Raw genomic sequence first — 19,456 nt, 5'->3', positions numbered from 1 at the left:
CGATACGTTTAATTTGAGTGTCTGTACATTACATTACATTTTGCACGCTTGTAACGTAAGGGTCACCAGTAACATATTCCATTTTAAAGTAATCCTACTTGCATACATTGTTTTACATCCCACATGTGACAGGAATAAACACAATAATATATCTTGCGTAACGTATTGTCCTCGTACTTAAATATAATTTGGAAAAATACGGGTTCCGTATCTTTGACCGCAAGTCTATAGATTTATGGCATTCAACATCGCCAGGTACTCGTATTCGATACATCGCCTGGTAGAGTACTGCCAGCAAAGGAAGTATTATGACATGTTTCATGTTGCAGATATGCAGTACTTGGTGCGGATAGTAACACGTGCAATAATTTTACCAAACAATTTAAAAGCTATTTGACAAGTAGAATTAAAGTAGAATAAAAGTAGAATTCAATGCAATAGTCGTGTTTAATTTTGGATATATTACCCAACAATAACATTTTACCATATCGATCACTCTTTTTAACAATGTCATTACAAAAATTGATTTTTCAGGAGAACGTTTTTAAAGTTTAAAAATATAAAAAAATGTATTAAAAATAACTATCAAGTCACTTTTTGATCTTTTTACTTTGCAACAGATCTTTTTATGTTAAACCTGAATATAACATTGTGAGTGTGTCCAAATACTTGGTCACAAAATCTGGATTATCTCCAACAACAACGGAGTTATTTTCATATTATTTTTTGACATCTCATCAAAGATGAAGAAGAATAAAGAAGTCTAGGCATTTACGGGGCTGACGACCGTCATAGGCTGGTTTAAGTGATCACTTAACACACGTGTAACATTCACCAATTCTACCCATTATTGACAACCACACTACTCAAATTCTCGGTAGTTCAATATATTTGAACCAATTTAGAAACCTTGTTCTTGAATCACTAGAACTTCAGTAGAGACATCTATTGGTGAGATGTAAAGAAGCTTTTTATTAACCAGAAACTCTTTTATTATTATGTGAGGTCCGAATCCTGGATTATAATCACACATATGAGAAACGCCAGAAAATACCATTTTCATTTTAATTATTTAAGTTTATAATTTGACCAGATAATTTATTTACAACATTTTGAGTGTGTCCAAATACGTGTTGTTTTTTAAAGTATAAAAAAATATGCCACTTTTGCTGAGATATAGTAAATTTTCTGGATATTCTGAAAACATACAAAACTGAAAATATATGATTTTTGATATATGACGTTGTTGAAAGGAGTGAGCGATGTGTTCGTCATACATAAGATTTCGCTGGTATAACTATATTGCGTTGCCGAGTCAACTGATGTTCACTATCAGAAGTTTGTTTGAATAAAAAATACACGACACTGTGAATCGCATAAATTTGTTTACTGTCTCAACATAATATATTTATCTTTGTGTAAATAATTTCATTCCGACTCCTTGAAGTTCGTATAAAGTTTACACCGATTACCACTGATATTTGAATGTCAATATTAATTTATATGTAATTAAAAATATTTTATTATTTCGAGAAATAAAAATACTTTGTGTTCTGATCCACTCACATTTTAATTTAACCAACTAGTTTCGGCAACAACCTGTTGCCCTCTTCATATTCAAAACATAAAAATGTTTTCACAATAATAATATGATTTCATTAATTGATTGGGCTGTCACTTTGCGATATAATATTTATCGATTTTTCTGGTAAATATCACTATTGCTTAAAATCGCTCGTAACACGTGTTTCGATGCATTCAGCATTATTATTATACACTGCTTAATGCATCGAAACGCGTGTGACAGTATATTTTAAGCAGCTTTTCATTTTTCACACATCCAGGCATCTCATCATACATTTTAAAAACCTTATACATTATACAATTTTGCGACTCTGATTTTTTTCTTCAAAAATGACAGTTTTATTTTATCCTTATTTCTAGCACCATATTCATGCATTGACGAAGAGTTATCTTGATTGTGAGTTACATGAAGGTAAGGTGATCACTCCTGCGCTTCAGAAACCAGTCCTGGGTGTATTAAATAAGTATTAGAGTGTAAAATCATAAATATTTATTTTCACCCCCATGCGAAACGAACCCGGGGCTTCCAGCACAGTAGCCAAACACGCTAACCATTACACCATGGAGGCAGATAAACACGCCACGGATGTGGGTTAAATTAATAAATATGTAAAGACCATTATTTTTTTGAGATAGATAAATGTATTTTAAAAAATACACTGATTAATGGTCACTTTATTTCGTCCTTTCTCTTTTGATCCTTTCGCACAACTATCTCCTTCGACACGATCTCGTGATTATAGTTTAAAAAATTCTAAGTATGGACGACTCCGATAGCACCGGGAAATTAATTTACTCAAAGGAGCCGATGGTCTGTGACATTCACGACTATTAATAAGGAGGTATCCAGTGAACATTATTTGCAAACCTTTTTTATCAGGAACGATTTCAATAATTACTGAAAAAAAATCTTTCAGTAATTATTGAAATCGTCGATAAATCTAAGTCCATTTTCTCCGTAGCCATTTTGTAGGGACATAAAACGTTGTATACTTTATGAATAAAAAATAAAATATGTTTTTTCTTTTAAAGTTTTTATATTATTGGTTCAAAAATTACCTACTTATCCAAACAAGAATGAACATATAAAACAAGAAAAAATGCATTATATATTATTTCTAGAAATAAAAATACTTTGTGTTTTGATCCACTCATTTCCTCCTCCTTAAAACACCATTATCCCCACCCCTACCCTTTTGAAACCCAACAACTTGTACACTGTTTCTTTTTTAAATATATGTTTAGTCATAAATTAAACCCTGAAGAGGGCAACAGGTTGTTGCCGAAACTAGTAAAAGAAAAATGCATTTGCCTGAAATATTGTAGTTATTATTGTTTTATAAATTATAGTAAATACCAATATTTTTTAAAGTATGGATATTTTACCACAAAGTGACTGCCGAATCAATTAATAAAACGAATTGATAAAGTTTAGACATTTTTGACAACTCGACATAGATGAAGAAGAATATGGAGGTCTGGGTATTTAAAGTGCTTATATTTTGCATACATTCAAATAAAAGGATCTCTGCTAAATGAAAGGTGTTCCAATCCAACCACAGATGGCTCTTACGAACTAACAGTACTTATATACAAATCAATGATATATGTAAGAGTAACAACAACTGTGTTATCTTGATCGTTAACACATGAAGGATACGGAATTCAGCCGTCCACTTCAGGTACCAGTCCAGGGGTATATTGAATACATATTGAAGTGAAAAATTGAATTATATTTATTTGTCCTCACCTGGGAATCGAACTCGGGCCCTCCAGAACGGTAGCCGAGCATGCTGATTATTGCACCACGAAGGCGGACGATATATTTATGTATATATTTATTTCGTTGATATGGATTTTATAGAATAAACGTTTTAAATTGAGGTAATTTATAATTTTTTTGTTTTTTTTTTATCGTTTTTATGTAGTACCGTAGAACGGGGCTACTTGAACTTTGATGTGTTATTTGAGCCCAGTACAAAAAAGAGATTTAAATCTGTAATTGGTCTACAATAATGAATCTATCGTGACAATAAGTGTCACCTGTCAGGAAAACAATGAATCCTGTCGATACGTTCATTATTGTAGACCAGATACAGATCTTAATATTTTTTTGTTCTGGGCTAAAGTAACACATCAAAGTTCAAGTAGCCCCATTCTACGGTAAGTTATTAATTTATTAATTATAATACATCACCTAGCCAAACAGTGGTAAAAAGTTAAAAAATAATTTTTACCACTGTTTTGTTAGGTGATGTAAGGGCACATCAGTTATGTTATTTTAATCGATAAAATTACCGAAAATTGTAAAGCGCTCTTGAGGTGATTTCCCACGAAAACGGAACTTTATACATTTTCAATACACAAATATTATTTATGAAGGAATAAAGATCTAGAAAAAAAGCTTACCAACCCCAGGAAACGAAGCCATGCGCAACAATAAATAATGTGTTCCGCATCCAACGAGCGAGTACTGGGCCGATTGCAGTCCGTAAGTAGGTACCGTAGAGACGTGCAATTATGCCCACCGGATCGATACATCAGTTTAGCGTCTTTATTAAGCAATTACCTCCCGCGGGGAACGTTGTACGTTATGAGGAAGGTAAGTCATGAGCCGGCCACGGTAATGCTGGGCCTTGCCCTTTGTGCTTTGTAGGTACTCGGTCGATCGATGTGCGATGTGTCTATCTATCTGCCCACGACCGTTTGATTTGAGACAATGCAGCGCCTTTGCAGTTATTGCGAAAGATGTAATTTAACTCTTTTCAGCTCTCTTCACCTTGGCTTTCGATCGAATTGATGATATGGTACTAACGGTCCGTTGACTTATATATCATATTATCATTTTGAGTATGTATTTATTTATTTATTTATTGAACGTCTGAAGCCTTTAAAGTAATACATATATACAGTATCTAAAACAAAAATAAAAAATACACCAATGAATACACTAATAGAGAAACAAAAGGTCTTGTAACAAATAGTCTTATAACATAAAATCAAATTATTTTTTATTTTTTTATTTTATTTTTATTTTTTGACATCTCATCAAAGATGAAGAAGAATATGGAAGTCTGGGCATTTACGGGGCTTACGACCGTCATAGGCTGGTTTGAGTGATCACTTTACACACGTGTAACATTCACCAATTCTACCCATTATTGACAACCACACTACTCAAATTCTTGGAAGTTCTATATATATGAACCAATTTAGAAACCTTGTTCATGAATCACTAAAACTTCACTAGAGACATCTATTGGTGAGATGTAAAGAAGCTTTTTATTAAGCAGAAACTAATTGGAGATAATCCAGATTTTGTGAACAAGTATTTGGACACACTCAAAATGTTGTACATAAAATCATAATTAAAAAAATAAAATAACAAGTAGTAAGCACTAGTAAATACACGTCTCCTTCAAACACTATCGGTGAGCAGTAAGAGAGAGTGAAACACAACGTTTAAATTTATCCTTTATAACATGGAGAAGAAATGCTGATAAAGTACAGATTTCAAGGAGGATAACAATATATTAAATAAATCTATACTTTCAAAAGCATTGGCTAACATGTGAAGCCACGAAATCGGAGAGAACATGGCATAGTTTGCATTATGTACAAATACTGCGAATACAGATTTTTGCCTAGTACCTCTTTGGCGTACGCTAAGAGGAATATGTGCAAACACTTGTTCACAATCTGTAGTTTCTCCATTTGTGAGTTATTTTTACATTGTGACCTATCAACATGAATGAAGAAGAATATCGACGGCCCCTACGTAAAGTACTCTATCTGCAAATCCGTTACTTTACAGGAGAGAGCTTAGAAGTCTTTTTCTACGTATTCTTTTTTATTAATTAACGGTTCTATCTGAAATTCTAAACTAGTGTTATTCATCCAAAAACACGATAAAATAATGTATTAAATAGTTTTTAAACTTTATGTTTTATAAAAATTAAGTAGTTAGCGTTTTAGGAGTACAGTTCATTCGAAAATTCGATGTAGATAGCGTCTTAATACGCCTGAAAACTAGGCGTAATTTATTTATTTTTATATATTTTTTGTTTGTGTATATTTGTAACGATATTGATAACGGTCAGTTGATAACATTCACCAAATATCTAAAATTTGACAAAAATGTAGTTAGAGTACTTTACGTAGGGCATGTCGATATGGTACTCCGGTATTTATCCGATATTTACAGGTATGGTCAAGTGATCACTTTACACACGTGCAACATTCACCATTCTACCCATGATTGACAACCACGCTACTCAAATTTTTGGAACTCCTACATGTATCGCAAATCTCATGACGTTTGTGTTTGCGTAAATCTCATACCGTCATGAGATTAACGCTATATGTAGGAATTCCAAAAAATTGAGTAGTGTGGTTGTCAATCATGTGTAGAATGGTGAATGTTAAACAGTGTATCGAGTGATCACTTGAACCAAGTTATGACATATCGTTGGCCTTGCAAATTCCTTTACTTCCAAATTCACAACCCAAATAGAGTTCTTCATTTTCAAAAATCCAGGCATAAAATTTGTAAGCAAAAAACTCAAAATATCGAGAAAGATCTACTTTCAATTGGTCTGGGTGTTGTTTTATATATTTTACTTAAAATGATAACTTTCTTATACTTTTTTTTACATCTTTAGATAAGTTTATGAAATAGAGGCTTCGCGGGTTGTTATTTGAAAAAAATTGATTTATATTATCCACTGACACTTCGTGATGGAATTGCATTTTTAATTTATTATTAGATTTAAACCAATATTTTTAGCTTTTCCACTTTTTTATTTGACCAGCGACCGGGTTTCGTCGTTACCGACATCATCAGACTGGTTCAGACCAGTCTGATGATGTCAGTCTGATCAGACCAGTCTGATGATGTCGGTAACGACGAAACCCGGTCGCTGGTCAAATAAAAAAGTGGAAAAGCTAAAAATATTGGTTTTAATCTAATATTTAAAAAAATGAAAAAATTGATATTATTAAAAAAATACATGGGAAATGCCGCATTACAGCATTGTATAGTATGGAATAAAAACATTTTAAAATAAAACAACTTTGTTTTTAACCACCTTTTTATTGGTACATTTTTTCTCTAACCGGTTTCGATAAGAACCTTGTCATCATCAGGGTTAAAAATGTACAAAAAAGTGATTAAGAACAAATTTGTTTATTTTGTAAAGTTTATATAATGTGCCATAAAGTATCTGCGAAAATCATTTCAGAAAAATAATAAAAACGATTTATTAAATTGTGTTCCTCATTCACATTTCTTTAACAGTTTCTGAATACCCGGGATCAATGAACAAGTACCGCTAAAAACAATTCTAGAACACGACTAACTTCACAATTTACGATGAAGATTTTCCTCTTCTTTTGAAGGTTCTAATGGCACTAATGAACCGTATAAATAATTATCTCAGGCATTTTATTGAGCGTAAATAATATTTAAAAAGCAATTATCCCATCGCGGAGTTATTTATCGCTTTGTTCCACAACTGCTGATGCAACACTTTCTCCGTATCTCGGAATTATACACGGCTATTATGACTTGAGTATAAAATATCGTGGACGCTTTTTACTAAAGAGTTTAAAATTTATTTTAATACCATCTTAGATTCATAATATTGGTGTATTTAGTACGTCAATCTTCCTGAAAAAAGACCTTCATTAGTCAATATTTCCAAGTACTTAAAAAAAGGACTTATGGATTATTTATTGTAACTGCAGACAGTTGGTAGAATTCCATATTGAATTGTTGGGTAATATATCCAAAATAAAACACAGTTTTTGTTGGATTGAAATCTACATTTATTTATGTATATTTTAATACGTGACGCGTTTCGTCTTCTTAGGACATTATCAAACACTCAAATGTATTTGATAATGTCCTAAGAAGACGAAACGCGTCACGTATTAAAATTTACATAAATAAATGCAGAATTCAATCCAACAAAAACCATGTTTTATTTTGGATATATTACCCAACAATTCGACTTATGTATTACTAACTATACATAACTAACCATAACGGCGCTTCCTCGTAGGGTTGAGAGAATGGAACGCCACACAAATCTGTCTTCATGAACAATCTTTACCTCTTCCGCGTGTATACATGTCCACATGTCCTCACTTGTTTAATGATTGTTAAGTATGTTAATTTATTTATTAAATATTAAAGTTAAACACCGATTTCTTGAGTATACTAATTTTTATTTTATTGTTAAAAAACACATAAAAATAAATTTGTGACAATTGTTTCGCCTTGTTATGGCATTATCAAACGAATGTCTGATATTCGTTTGAAAATGCCGAATTTCTGTGCTTCTATTGCTTACTACAATCGCCTCATACATAAGTTTTACTATTCTTTCTTCACTCATTCGATTCTCATGCCCAAACCATCTCAACACACCTTTCTTAATTTTATCGATAATGCTTATCTCACCCTTGCATTCTTTCCTTACATATACATATAACCATTCGAACTTCTATCATACATCGTTTTGCGTCTGAGGGATCTCATTTTGACTGCATTCAGTCTACTTTTATCCTCCTCTTGCAAACTCCTTGCTTCACTTCTATAAATTGGGTTTAGAACCAGGACTCCGTTGCGTACTGTCAGTTTGGATTCTGCTGATAGCCTAAGATAGGTCGTAAGCCCTGTAAATTCTACCATATTTTTCTTTTAATATGCATATTTTTACAAAAAAAAATCAAATTTCTATGCATTGCAGATTCATGAACAAGGATTTTGATTCATCCAAAATTTTTGTTCCTTAACCATATTAAATTATAGGTAGCATGTTATCATGTGTTAATAGGAATATTCCGTGACTGTTTCTCGTATTTTCGATTCTTTAGTTGAACACGCTACTCTTAACGGCAGACAAAGATCAGATCTTGTACATTTATGTGCCATTAGACTTCCCTGGGTTCATCTCAAATCTCCAGTAAGCCTCGATTTCAGCTGCACTAGTTGCTTTAATAGCTGCCTGAAATCGATACGAGGTCATTGTGTTGACTTTTATACAAACTTAGAACTATGAAAATGGGACTTAAATACTGCATTGGGGAAATGATTCGCTTTTAATAAGGTATGTTTATTTAAATTATATAAATTTCAACGTAGGCGATCTACATTAAATGTTCATAAAACATGTACTAGGTACCGTAGAACGGGACTACTTGAACTTTAATGTGTTACTTGAGCCCAGTAGGTACAAAAAATTTATTTGGATCAGTATTTGGTCTACAATAATGACCCTCTCCCCTCTTGGGAATCGAACCCGGGACCTCCAAATCGGTAGCCGAGCGTGCGGACCATTACACTACGGAGGCGGGAGGTTTAAAAAAACATAGTTTCAAAAATAATATGAAAAAAAGACTTTATTCTATTGCCGCCATAGTGACGGCTTTAAGGTAAAATGGGAAACCTTCATGCCGCCTCTTTGGCGACACTCAAGTGCTAGGTAAATTATTACAAAGCTTTTTTTTAACGAGTTGGGTGTACTAAAACAACTGAATACGGTACTTCGTATTTTCGTCCATTAACCTCTAATTTGAATATGCCTCAACATTTTGAGTGCGTCCAAATACTTGTTCACAAAATCTGGATTATCTCCAATTACAGGAGTTATTTTCATATTATTTTTTGACATCTCATCAAAGATGAAGAAGAATATGGAAGTCTGGGCATTTACGGGGCTGACATTTACATCTCACCAATAGATGTCTCTAGTGAAGTTCTAGTGATTCAAGAACAAGGTTTCTAAATTGGTTCATATATATAGAACTTTCAATAATTTGAGTAATGTGGTTGTCAATAATGGGTAGAATTGGTGAATGTTACACGTATGCAAAGTGATCACTTAAACCAGCCTATGACGGTCGTCAGTCCCGTAAATACCCAGACTTCCATATTCTTATATATCTTATAAACCTAAAAAAGTAATTCTATTCCCTGTCCTTTCCTTTTCTTCTTTTCCTATCACTGCCATCTCCTTTTCTCTTTATAATCCATGTCTCATGTCTCTTCCTTTATATAGACCTCTCTTATGCATAGTTGTGAAGAACTATAATTGGTACTCATGATTTTATTTTTTGTATTCTGTATGTATCATATATTGTAACTGTTGTTCTTCCTTCCAATAAAATAAAATAAAATAAAAATTAAATTAAATTCTTCTTCATCTTTGATGAGATGTCAAAAAATAATATGAATATGCCTCATTGAAGCGTTCCTCTGATTCCCGTTCGTATACGAAGTTCGTTCCCGTTCGTATAAATGAAGTTGAAAAAGGTAAATTGATATCCATGTAGTCTTGTAATAAATTAGAACGGTTAACTAACGTACATTCCTTCGGAAAGGGATACGATCGGATCTAAAAGGTGATCATTACCGCTAGGTATTATCAATTTGAACCGTTACAATGTTTTTTTTAATTATCGGACATCTTAAATTACTGACCATTTAAGAAACTGAATATTCACATTGACAGACTCTCTGTTTGGTCCTAGTTAGTGAAAATTGGACTTTATTTTTATGCTGAATCTTGGATGATTATTATTCATACTGCAGGTGGATGAAGTTATATTTTGCATATCGCTCACTCCTTTCAACAACGTCATTTATCAAAAATATCGATTTTCCAGGAGATGTATTAAAAATGTATTAAAAATAAATATCAAGCCACTTATTGAACTTTTTACTGTGCAATAGATCTTTTTAGGTAAAACCTGATTTTTTTCTCCGTTTGAAAAATGTTAAGTATATTTAAAAAAATAATTAAACAATACCTTTTCTTCAAAATGCAAAAAACAATACTTTCTGCCCTGTAGCGGGTAAATATTAAGTTCAAAATATGCCGCTTTTGCTGGGATAAAGTACATTTTCTGGGCATTTCGAAAACATCCACAACTGAAAATTGACGATTTTTGAAATATGACGTTGTTGAAAGGAGTGAGCGATATATCGCTCACATGTTTTTATTTATATATATTCACAAATAACAAGTGTAATACATAGGTAAAAACATGTTTTTTTGCCATCTGTTGAACACAACACCAACACTCGCAATACTAATTATTCTTCATGGCAGCCAGCATGCTTCTTGAAAGCTGCTGTCATTTAGCTTTTTTATTTGTTTTCGAATGCATTGTTTTTTCATAGATTTTTTAAATATTTTTTATCATTCACAAGCATTGTGAAATGACACATTAAAAAAATATTATTTATTGATTCGCCATTAACTTTGTGAAATTAAATGTTAATTATGATTTTATTTTAATAAAACACTTGTATACTTGAGAGCAATGTGGTTTAATTATCCTTTTTTACTCATTCGATTCAAATTCCCAAACCATACATTTAGTTGGTTTTTTTTTACCTTTATAAAAATAAAGGCCCTTTACTCTCGATTGGGTTATCAGTATACCAGTTCGTAAGATGAATTACGCGACCTTATCTCGGAGAAAGAAGATATTAATTATGATTTCTCTTGGTCGAGATAAAATATCTAGGATAGAATTTCCTAATCACCCGATATTTTAATTGCTACAGATTCACTTATCTGGACCGCGGGTTAATTATTTTAACTTAATCGGAAAGTGTCTGAAGTAAAGGATAGCGAGATAATTTTATCGAGATTCGATATAAGTTGTTATAATTATATCTTTATTGGGATAATGAACTGATCAAAGCTCTTAAATAATGACGATAATTAAAAACACTTGAAAATAATGTTGCCTTTTGAGAAAAAACGTGTTTAATATTATTATTTTTAAATCAAAATTTTGACCCTGTTAGGTATTCTATTCTAAACCACAAAATGCAATTTTTAAACCGGTTTTTTTTACGGTACATTTGATCGACTTTTGTTCATGAAAAATGTAATGGATTCCATCAGTTTTTATTTTTATTTATTTAATATAGTAACAAGAGTTTTTGCAACAATTTAATTTATTTTCTAGGTATTTCTACGTTACAATATTAAAATTAATAACGCAGTTCTCTGCAATAAAGAGACTAAACTCTTGTGCTTGGAGAGGGACTTACAGGTTTTATTTAATGCTTTTATTTGTGGATGATTTGATTATTTATATTTAAATATTTTTTATTGCGTTTTTATTTTTTTGGTTTAACATGTATGTGATTCATTTAATTTTTTTAAACATTTGATGTGTTCAATTTTTTATATCTGTAGGAAGGTTATGAAAGTACTTGTTTCGCAAATATTCAATAAGTTCTGTTGGAATAAGACATTTTGGTATCTCGAAGATGCACTTTTCTTTAGATTTAAGTATTTTCATCCTTAAATAATTGGAGAATTACTGTTTTTTGAAAATATTTTCTACTTTTGGGACTTTTGTTATCTGAATTGTTTTGATAGGGTCCAAGGCGTTGTTATAAGAGATACATTTTAATAAATCTAACTAACTATTACGCCACTTCCATGCACGTGTAGGCAGAGAGAATAGAACGCCACACTAATCTTTCTTTGCAAACAATCTTGGTTTCTTCTACATTCATGCAACTTCTCATACATACCCGCCGAAAAAAAAAATTGAATTCACATTTCCTTCAACATTACAGTTTTCTACATTTTTCCTCTATATTATGTGGGTACTGCTTATGTGCCTATATATAAAAACACGCCTTTTTTTCTTATTCGTTTTTAGTTTTAACTGACTCCGCAAAGAGGTAATTATTGATGTTGTAATTAATACTCAGTTTTTTTTCGTTTTTTGATGTTGAAAAAATTGACCTTTTTTTGATTGCTAATTACATACTACGATTGCATTACTGTTACTCCCATTGAAAAAAAAACATTGAAAATCTACAATATTTCTCGTTTTATTGCGAAACGTCTAAGATCAAAAGGTCTCTATTAAATTAATTGCAAAATCAATTAAAAATCGACGATAAATTCCCATTTAGATCGCGAATCAATGAGGTTGAAATCGGAAATGAAATTTATTTCGTACATGGATATAGTGAGAGACAAAACATTTGATAAACGCCTGCGCACTCAAGTAACGCCCAATTACTCAACACCATAATATTGTTGCTGTAGGAAATTTACTTTATACGGGCTTCGCCGACACCGCCCACTAGAATACAGATTCTCAAACGGTTCAGGAAATTTCTTCTGAACAAATTTTAAAAATAATAAATTCAACCTTTTGTATTTTTTTTTACAAAAATATGAGTAATATTATAATATATATCCACTCATTGTGAGATACGGTGAGTGATTATATACTATTGTAATATAACAAACATTTTTGTAAAAATATATTAAAGTAAAAATGACTAACCACATAGTAAATGCTTTAAATATTAATAGTTTTGAGAAAATTATTTTTAAATCATGTAGAGAAAATAATAAATTATTTTTTGTACTATAATGTAGCACATTTCAAATGCATTTCTTTTATTGTTTTTAAAATATTTGGGGACCTTTATATTAAATTGTGTTTTTAATTTATATTTTCAAAATATTCACCAATTACGATTTTTGATTTCTGTAAAAAAGTTGGGTAAATAGGTTTCGTGCTTACATAACGTTGAATATTTTAATGGGATTTTGTGCTTTAATCGCGATACAAACATTCAAGTGATAAGTTTCAAATAGCATGACATACATTGCATTACATTGCACACCAATTGTGATGCGAAAGTATTTTTAATTGAATATAGTGGAATGCTTATCTTTTTTTAAAATGAATTAAAATGAAATATGTTTTTTTCTTTATATAGATGATAAATATCGGTTTCAAAATTTCGCTTTTAAATTCTAAGTATTCTAAGGATGTAAGAGTTTGAATGATTTATCTTTGGACCACTATACTTATCTCGTTTACTTTCTTCGAATTTTGTTAGATAAAACAATGTGAAGTTCAAATTTACAAATGAATAAATAAAATTAAAAACATGTTATTATCACTTATTAATTTTAATAGCTTGTTAACACTTGTTTCTGAAAACGGATGAAAAAAATATAAATTATTATCAATTAAAAATTAAACATTGTACGAAGTTATTTTTCAAAACAACATTTTATGGGAACATAATTGTATAAAATGCACAAACAGATCTTGTCATCAAATTTTTATTGACTACGAAATATATGTAAAAAATGTTTTAAATAATTTTTAATGGAATTTGTACACTTATAATGCCCACAATTGACTTAAATTTTCAATACAATTTATGTATAAGTAATTATTTAGATACTTGTGGAAAATATAATTGGAGCATTACACTATTCTTCTTCTTCCCTTCTTTTTTGTGTAGGCCTTGTGGCCTGTTTTTAAGAGGGATTAGCCTCCTGCGATGTCGATTCCCAGCTATCGATCCATCTCTTTGGTGGTCTGCCCGGGAGTCGTCTACAATGGGGTTGGCCGAACAGTGCGATGTGGGGGAGTCTGGATGGTTCCATTCTCCTAACATGCGCATACCATTGTCTCTTTCGTCGTTAAGTGGGGACCTAACGACATCTTCGATCTCACATATTTCCCTGATCCTGACGTTTCTTATTCTATCTCGAAGACTCTTGCCTGATATGCTTCTTAGAAACTTTATTTCTGACACTCTAAGCGCGTACACTATATATATATATATATATATATATATATATATATATATATATATATATATATATATATATATATATATATATATATATATATATATATATATATATATATATATATATATATATATATATATATATATATATATATATATATATATATATATATATATATATATATATATATATATATATATATATATATATATATATATATATATATATATATATATATATATATATATATATATATATATATATATATATATAATATATATAATATATAAATATATATATATAATACAAGAATTTCAATTTTATTATTTTAGCTTATAATTTGACCACATAATTTGTTTACAACATTTTGAGTGTGTCCAAATACTTGTTCACTAATGCTTACGACCGTCAAAGGCTGGTTCAAGTGAGTTAAAAAAAACTCCTATATTTGGAGATAATCCAGATTCATGAACTATTATTTAGACACACTCAAAATGTTATATATATATATATATATATATATATATATATATATATATATATATATATATATATATATATATATATATATATATATATATATATATATATATATATATATATAATATAAATATATTATATATATATATATATATATATATATATATATATATATATATAAAACCCTTGTCCGCACACCAATGATGCATAGGGCACTGCGTCATATAAACGCAGTGTTATCTTGATCGTTTACACATGAAGGAGAGGTGATCAGCCCTCCGCTTCAGGTACCAGTCCAGGGTAATAATATTGAATAAATATTACAGTGAAAAAATCACTTATATTTATTTTACCCCCCTTGGGAATCGAACCCGGGACCCCCAGAACGGTAGCCGAGCGTGCTGACCATTACACTACGAAGGCGGACTATATTTATATTAACAATTAATGTTAATATTGTAAAAAAATCATTTTGATATTTTTACACTCAAAACAGTTTGAGAATCGGTGGCTGGAAGCGATTGGAGATTGAAAGATGCTTTCAACTGTACGTATGTTATGACTTATTGATTTTTTGAGTATGTGCAACGGTAATGACGATGGATTGATGGGTAAATTTATAATTTATCGCTATTCATCCATGTAATAAAAGGTATATTCTACTCATGCAACCGAAAATAACATTTTTATTTTTTCGATGTTGAAATGCAAACAATTTTAATTAATGGTTCGTCTCACGACTCGAATAAACTAAACTCGAAAATAAAATAACAAAAAAAAACCGGTTCCAATTTGGGAAGAAATAAATACAATAATTTATGAGAATGATACAAAAAAAACATTATTTTGGTTAACGGTTTATTATAGATATTTCGGTATAAACGTAGTTTTTTGTCTTCAATTACTTTTATTTTAAACTAATGATCAACGAAATGATATAAACACATATATATGTATAAAACATTTTCTAACTAATTTTGTTTATCACTTTTTTGAAAATTGTCGCACAAAAATATACCAAACGAATACTCCCTTTGCAAAAACTCACACGGAGAGTTTTACACAGCATGTTACAAATTCTTATCGTAAAATACATGTTTCGAAATTTTGTCACATTTTATAAAATAAAACAACTTTGTTTTAACCACTTTTTATTGGTACACTTTTTCCAACTGGTTTCGACATGAACCTTGTCTGTCATCCTCAGGGTTTATGTACTATTCTAAAACATTGATATACTCATGGTTAATATTAAGGAATTTTTAAAATCATATTTTCATATGGTGTACGGAGCGCGTGGAAGTTTTTGGTATCGTAAGGGAAGGCTAAATTATTATAACCTAACTAACTAATTAAATATTCATAAAACACTCTGATAAAAATAAGTACATTTTTTGGCGTATCGTAGTACGTGATATGATCCGGAAGGATTTTTCATAAATTATTAATGGTCGCACCTGTGTTAACATCAAAAATGCTCAAGAGATGGCACTTGATGTTATTATACGTTGATATATGTACATGTTAAAAAATTGTGAAACGGATTGTGAATGTTACACGGTGTATGGAGAATATTACACAGTGTATGGTATATGTAACACAGTTTATGGTGAATGTAACATAGTGTTTGGTGAATGTTATACAGTGTATGGTGAATGTAACAGTGTATGGTGAATGTTACACAGTTTTTGGTAAATGTAACACAGTGTATGGTGAATGTAACAGTGTATGGTGAAAGTAACACAGTGTATGGTGAATGTAACACAGTGTATGGTGAATGTTACACAGTGTATGGTGAATGTTATACGGTGTATGGTGTATGTTTACAGTGTATTGTGAATGTAACAGTGTATGGTTAATGTTACACAGTATATAAAATGATATATTTTACCAGCCAATATCACTCATAGATTGTAAGATATGTACTATGTACATGTGTATGCCCAGACTCGGAAAACTTGTTTGTGGCTACTGAAATGTCTTTAATATAAATTTTATGTTATTTATTATTGTTGTGCGTTTTTAAGCATGTCCTTCGGAATAGAATTTTGTTTTTTTTTTGTATAAAAAATGCGATGTACAGTATTATAAATTTTAAGGAAAGAGTCGCAATTTCTGGAACCACAATATCCGTTATACGGTTGACTGACTCTTTTTTCATTTACCGCAGCAAAATAATGGCGCAGATTACAATGAACACACGTAACTAACTATAAATATTAGTCTATTATATCCTTAAAAACATTTTTTTCTGAAAATTATAAATAAATATTAATATTTTTATAATTTACTAAAAATATTTATTTTAATTATACATGCTATTGTAAATATCATTATATTCCTTCGTGTTTTTTTACCTCTCGCACTCAATACCTTACTTAAACCGACTGCTTTATTTTCATCGAATTTATAGTTGCATGAATGTAACATATTGTAATTATTGAATCATTCATACTTCATACTGCAACTCTATATTATATGTTTTTTTCCGTTTCAATTACGTATAAGCATTATCTGACAATAATTTTTGAGTTTGAAAACCTTGACCTATATCGCTACTGTGTTTTTAATTAGTTGGAAGATAATGCTTCCAGCAATAAATTTACCAATGTATATATAGTATGTACAATAAGTTAACAGCATATATATATATGCCTCCCTTTTGTCCGCCTCCGTAGTGTAATGGTCAGCACGCTCGGCTACCGTTCCGGAGGTCCCGGGTTCGATTCCCAAGGGGGGTAAAATAAATATAAGTAATTTTTTCACTGTAATATTTATTCAATATTACCCTGGACTGGTACCAAAAGCAAAGGGCTGATCACCTTTCCTTCATGTGTAAAAGATCAAGATAACACTGCGTTTATATAACGCAGTGCCCTATGCACCATTGGGGTGCGAATAAGGGTTTAAAGAATATATATATATATATATATATATATATATATATATATATATATATATATATATATATAAATATATATATATATATATATATATATAAATATATATATATATATATATATATATATATATATATATATATATATATATATATATATATATATATATATATATATATATATATATATATATATATATATATATATATATATATATATTGTAAGGATCTTATTCCAAACTGTTGAGTTTATCGGTTCCACAGGTATTTAATTATGATCTCGTTTAAAATTATGATTAATTTATCTATATTATTTATTGATTCGGCATTAACTTTGTGGAATGACATGATTATTTTATCAAAATTTAACACTTGAATATACCACTTTATCGAGTTTTATTTTTATTTACGACTACTTTCGAAAACGACAGTTGTTTTCATCTTCTGGTACAAATTAAAACTGTACCGTTTTAATTTGTACCAGAAGATAAAAACAACTGTCGTTTTCGAAGCTAGTCGTTGGTAAAAATATAACTCGATAAAGTGGTATATTCAAGTGTTTAATTAAAAAAAAAATTCTCTTGTAAATTCGTTTGGTGTTGCTATGTGCCATTTCAAACAAATTAATAAACAAATCACATCGATTTAACTTTATGCGGGCTCTTATTAATAAAGATTTTTATTATTATGTATTGTTGATCTTGGACTGTATCCAAAAATACGAGGTAAATTCGTTTTGAATAATCTACATTACAGCAAAACCAATCGGAGTGTAAACATCCGTTGGTTTAGCGGTAAAACCGTTGACTTTAATAAAAAAAATCAGCAATTTTCACCACTTTATAAGAGTTTTATCTTTAAAATACATCCGTATTTCGTATCTTTATAATTCTGGCAATTTTCTTCAGAGATCTTTATGTGTAGATTTATGCAAAATCCTAAGGTAGAATGGTGAATATTACACGCGTTAGAAGTAATCACTTGACCTAGGTCATAAGCCCTGTAAATACCCAGACTATGGGCTCTTCTTCATATGTGTTGAGATGTCCAAATGTAAAATTAATTCCCTACTGATGAAACACAGATTTGTGTGTAAAGATTTGGTTTCACCCAAAAATGTTGTGAAAACTGATGAGTTTAAAACAAAGCTGGTTGGTTATATGTTTTATTTTACTTTTTAGAATAGGAAAAGGTAATGAATTTACACGCATCGCTTTTTTATTCATGTATGTTTTAATATAATATGTTATATTTAAATACATTGTATAAGATTGTAGAATATAATATGTATATTTAAAACAATTTTATTTATTGTTTCGGCATTTACTCTGTGGTAAGACATGATGATATTATTAAAGAAAACTCTCGTTTCTTAAACACTTGAGTTTATTTTAGCAAAGCTTCCATCTTCAGGCCTAATTGTAAACTAAATGTATATTTAGACCTGAAGATGGAAGCTTAGCTTCCAAAACTAGTCGTCGTAAAATAAACTTAAGTGTTAAAAAAACAAGTGTTTTCTTTAATAATATTTAAAATAAGTAAAATATTTGTTGCATTAACAACTTTTTCTCTTTTTTACAGATTTTTATAAAAATATAAAAAAAACGGAAAGGCCTTCCTTACAGTATTCGGGTTAAGGTAAGTCTGAACATAATTCTTTAAAAAATCTACACAAATTCATAATATAAATACAAATATATTATCTGGTTCAAAGCAAATTAAATTAAATATTTATAATAATAATAAAACCCTTATCCGCACCCCAATGGTGTATAGGGCACTATGTCTTATAAACGCAGTGTTATCATGATCGTTTTACACATGAAGGAAAGGTGATCAGCCCTCCGCTTCAGGTACCAGTCCATGGTAATATTGAATAAATATT

At 30.2% G+C, this 19,456-nt stretch overlaps 1 protein-coding gene across 1 annotated transcript in view; it reads left to right on the top strand.

The window, feature by feature from the left end:
* Positions 1–19,456, top strand: part of LOC148308236 (rho GTPase-activating protein 7-like) — a 449,904-nt gene that overhangs the window by 17,192 nt on the left and 413,256 nt on the right. Inside the window, exon 2 of the mRNA XM_088262080.1 lies at positions 19,153–19,209. The gene's annotated coding sequence lies outside the window, so the exon portion shown is untranslated. The remainder of the gene's footprint in view (positions 1–19,152; positions 19,210–19,456) is intronic.

Source organism: Brachycentrus maculatus, unplaced genomic scaffold (assembly GCF_059751285.1).
Source record: "Brachycentrus maculatus isolate JH-2025_06_01 unplaced genomic scaffold, ASM5975128v1 h1tg000173l, whole genome shotgun sequence".
Lineage (NCBI taxonomy): Eukaryota > Metazoa > Arthropoda > Insecta > Trichoptera > Brachycentridae > Brachycentrus > Brachycentrus maculatus.
Note: the sequence above shows the minus strand (reverse complement) of the source record. Positions and strands in the feature narration are given on the sequence as shown.